The 4701-nt window shown below is 44.3% G+C and overlaps 1 non-coding gene across 1 annotated transcript; it reads right to left on the bottom strand.

Annotated features, from left to right (window-relative positions):
• Window positions 1-3982: 3982 nt before the first annotated feature.
• LOC138568069 (U6 spliceosomal RNA) lies at window positions 3983-4089 on the bottom strand. Its single transcript, XR_011302443.1, has one exon. It is a non-coding gene; the product is annotated as a U6 spliceosomal RNA (small nuclear RNA).
• Window positions 4090-4701: the final 612 nt, after the last annotated feature.

The following is a 4701-nucleotide window of genomic DNA, read 5'->3' on the forward strand; positions in this document are numbered from 1 at the left end:
TGGAATGACCTCGCAGGAAGCAAACTGGCAGATGATTTGCATAGGCAAACCCCCTCTCCCTCTTTCTTAGCCCTGCTTACTCCACAGTAGCAAGTATCTGGGGAAAATATAGTGGTCGAGGTGGGGTAGTAGTAACTAGTAAATCTGGGGTGCTTGGCAACTTGTGGGGAACAACTGCAGAGCTCAGCGCCCAGAACTTTGTGGCACAGGGAGGAGGTCTGTGGGATTTCAGTAACTTGGAGGCATGCAACCTGGTCGGGAGTGCTTCAGGTCTCCTTCCATGCACGTTCCAAGCAACTCAACAAAGCATCAACAGGCTGCCATACCAGCCACAGAGCCCCTTTCCACATAAAGAAAATATGGTATTCGGGGGCTATGTGTTTGCATGGCAAAGATTTTAGGCTTTTAATTGTTTTCTCTCTCTCTCTGTCTCTCTCTCTCCTCCCTCCCTCCCTCCTTCCCATCCCCCACAACCCCCGCTCCCTCTCCCTACCATTAATTTTAAGTGTTCCTGCACTGCATCACATTGTGACAATGGTATTTCACAATGGGACTGTTTGAAAGTTACAGAAATCAAAAAAGAAATCAACCAACTAAAAGCAGCCAAATCCGGAGTACACTGCTCAGCCCCAATTAAAGATTAAGGCCTAGAAGCAAGTAAAGCTGTAGTTCAGAGCGATGTTTGCAAATAGCACCTTAAAGCAGTTTACGCTGGAGTGCACAACAAGGGGGAAAGTGTTAATACTGAGTTTGGTAGAATGGGATAAAAAAACAAAAGCAGCGTGCCACTTCTAAAAGTACAAGTCAAGAAATTGAAGGGGATGGGGCTGTTCATTCAGTCAATAGGACTCACAAGTAAAAGGCTCCAGAGTCATTAGTGTTGAATTTGGCGCAAAATGTATTGTGTTGTCGTGTAAAATGAATGAACATACAATTTCAATCTTCATTAAAAAAGATGTATTCAAAAATAAAGACTTGCAGATTAAGAAAGTTTTTGTCCTGTCGTGTGCCAAAAATAGTGAATGCTTTACGAATGTGCGTGTCATCCTTTGAAGCAGGGTCAAATTCAATTTTCCCATTTTCATTCCAATATTAGTACATGGGTTGCTGAGGCACATAGGAATGGATCTGTTAAGAAATGAAACAAAAAGCCTGGAAAAATGTTGAAACAGGTAGGATTTGGACTTACAATAAACTGACTCACAGTCAGATGTGCTATCCCTTGACCCACTGACCCCCTTGCCTTTTGTGTAATCCTTTTCCTCTCAGCAGTGTTGTCCAAAGTTCCCTACTTAAAGAGACTTTCTTATACAAAAGATCCTAGACCTGTTTTTTATGGCCCACATGCCTCATATCCCGTTGCTCTTGATAAACCCACGTCATCTCCCACCAATACAATCTGTAAAATATTTCAAGGGCATAGCCAAGGAAATTAGACGTGGGCCGAAGGTTGAGCAATCCTTAAACCAGCAGCAAAATTAACATTGAAATCAGCCTCAGAATCTCTTAAAGGATGGGCCAACATTGGTTGCTTGCAGGGCGCAATCGGACAGCCTCTGGTGCTGACGCCTTAAGGCAAGCGCAAAGGGAGAGCCAACCAAACCATTGATTAGGACCTCTGGACTTTCTGCTCTTTGACATAAGGACATTTGATATGGCAAACGTTTGACCAAACACCATTTAGATGTCGGATGGTATGGAATTAAGCGGCAAACAGCAATACATCAGCATTCTTTGCTGCTTTATTGATCTGGTCCTAAAGGGTTTGGTTTAATGCCAATTATATTTAAAGATTCATGCTCAAGGGTGCTTGCAAATCGACACCCCCTCCCCATCACGATGGCTGGGTGATGCAAGCGTGAGAGCATCACAGCAGACCCATAGACATGAGAAACACTCTGTACCTCTGAGTGTATGTGGGCCCATGGCTGGATCAAGGACAAGGCAAGAACAGGAGATGGCTTAAGGTGTCAGCACCCAGGCTGCCCCTTTGCACGCTGCCAGCAACAGATGTTGGCCCATCCTTTAAGAGATTCTGAGGCTGATTTCAATGTTAACTTTGCTGCTGATTAAAGGATTGCTCAACCTTCGACCTGCGTCTAGTTTGCTTGGCTAAGCCCTGAAAATCTTTTACAGCTTGTATTGGTGGGAGATGATGTGAGTTTATCAAGAGCAACGGGATATGAGGCATGTGTGCCACAAAATGCAGGTCTAGGATCTTTTATTTGAAAGCCACTTTGGAAAACCCTACTGAGAACAAAAGGATTACACAAAAGGAAAGGGGATCAGTGGGTCAGGGGATAGCACATCTGACTGTGAGTCAGTTAATTGTAAGCCCAAATCCTACCCGTTTCGACATTTTTCCAGACTTTTTGTTTCATTTCTTAACAGATCCATTCCTATGTACCTCTGTGCTTTCAACAGAGTTTTCATTGTAATGGAGGGACATACAGTATGCCTTAAACATGCCTGGGCAGGGAAGACTATGTAAAAGCAAGAGTAGCAGACAGCTTAATAAATCATCAGCAGGACCCTCTAGACCTTCCCCAAAAAACATAACATGATTTCTATGCATGTATGTGCGTTGAACAGCGCAAGTAATTTGGTTAATGTCAGTGGATAAATGTGACTTTCGCACAGCGCAGAACAAAATCACTTGTACAGGCCCCTTCTGCAAAAGCATTACCGCTACAGAAAGCAGTGAAAAGGTGAGGCAGTGTGCAGTCCCCCCTGACCCTTCACAGCCCTGATCGGCCACGATCGGCCAAGGACCTCTCTATGAGAGCTGAGGGTGGAATTTTTCTGGACCTCAGTAACTTAGGGAGACATGGCTAAAGGGATCCTCAATCAACGGCCCAGCCTTTGCTCTGTGGCCTGTCCGGATATGTCTGTTCTCCAAATTACCTGCCGCTGCCCAGGTGTCAGCTGGTGAGATGGAATGACCTCCCAGGAAGCACACTGGCAGATAATTTGCATAGGCACACCCCCTCTCCCTCTCCTTAGCCCTGCTTGCTCCACAGTAGCAAGTATCTGGGGAAAATATAGTGGTCGAGGTGGGGTAGCAGTAACTAGCAACTCTGAGAAAGTAAATCTGGGACACTTGGCGACCTGTGGGCAACAACTGCAGAGCTCAGTGCCCAGGACTTTGTGGCACAGGGAGGAGGTCTGTGGGATTTCAGTAACTTGGAGACATGCAACCTGGTCGGGAGTGCTTCAGGTCTCCTTCCTTGCATGTTCCAAGCAACTCAACAAAGCATCAACAGGCTGAGATACCAACCACAGAGCCCCTTCCCACTTGATTAAAAGGCCAAAATCTTTTCCATGCAAATACATAGCCCCCAAATACCATATTTTCTTTGTTTTCTCTCTCTCTGTCTCTCTCTCCTCCCTCTCTCCCTCCCTCACTCACTCCTTCCCACCCTCTCTCTTCCCCCCTACCCCCCTCCCTCTCCCTACCATTAATTTTAGGTTTTCATGCACTGCAGCACATTGTCACAATGGTATTTCACAATGGGACTTTTTGAAAGTTACAGAAATCAAAAAAGAAATCAACCAACTAAACGCAGCCAAATCCGGAGTACACTGCTCAGCCCCAATTAAAGATTAAGGCCCTGAAGCAAGTAAAGCTGTGGTTCAGAGCGATGTTTGCAAACAGCACCTTAAAGCAGTTTACGCTGGAGTGCACAACAAGGAGGAAAGTGATAATACTGAGTTTGGTAGAATGGGATTAAAAAAAAAAAAAAAAAAGAAGTGTGCCACTTCTAAAAGTACAAGTCAAGAAATTGAAGGGGACAGGGCTGTTCATTCAGTCAAGAGGACTCACAAGTAAAAGGCTCCTGAGGCATTAGTGTTGAATTTGGCGCAAAATGTATTGTGTTGTCGTGTAATATGAATGAACATAAAATGTCAATCTTCAATAAAAAAAGATATATTAAAAAATAAAGACTTGCAAATTAAGAAAGTTTCTGTCCAGACATGTGCCTAAAATAGTGAATGCTTTACGAATGTGCGTGTCATCCTTTAGAGCAGGGGCCAATTTAATTTTCCCATTATCATTCCAATATTAGTACATGTGTTGCAGAAGCAAGCGCAAAGGGAGAGTCAATCAAACCATTGATTAGGACCTCTGTCAAAGGTTTGCCATACCAAATGTCCTTATGTCAGAGGGCAGAAAGTCCAAACACCATTTAGATATCGGGTGATATGAAATGAAGAGGCAAACAACAATGAATAAGCATTCTTTGCTGCTGTATTGATCTGGTCCTAAAGGGTTTTAGTTTAATGCCAATTATATTTAAAGATATAAAGATTAATGCTCCAGGGTGCTTGCAAAATGACACCCTCTCCCCATCACAATGGCTGGCTGATGCAAGCCTGAGAGCATCACAACAGACCCATAGACATGAGAAAAACTCTGTACCTCTGAGTGTATGTGGGCCCATGGCTGTAACAAGGACAAGGCAAGAACAGGAGGTGGCTTAAAGCGTCAGCACCAGAGGCTGTCCGATTGAGCCCTGTAAGCAACAGATGTTGGACCATCCTTTAAAGGATTCTCAGGCTGATTTCAATTTTAACTTTGCAGCTGATTTAAGGATTGCTCAACCTTCGACCCACGTCTAGATTGCAAGGATAAGCCCTGGAAATCTTGTACAGCTTGTACTGGTGGGAGATGATGTGACTTTATCAACTGCAACGGGATAT

Source organism: Ambystoma mexicanum, chromosome 2p (assembly GCF_040938575.1).
Source record: "Ambystoma mexicanum isolate Mex_15411 chromosome 2p, UKY_AmexF1_1, whole genome shotgun sequence".
Classification (NCBI taxonomy): Eukaryota; Metazoa; Chordata; class Amphibia; order Caudata; family Ambystomatidae; genus Ambystoma; species Ambystoma mexicanum.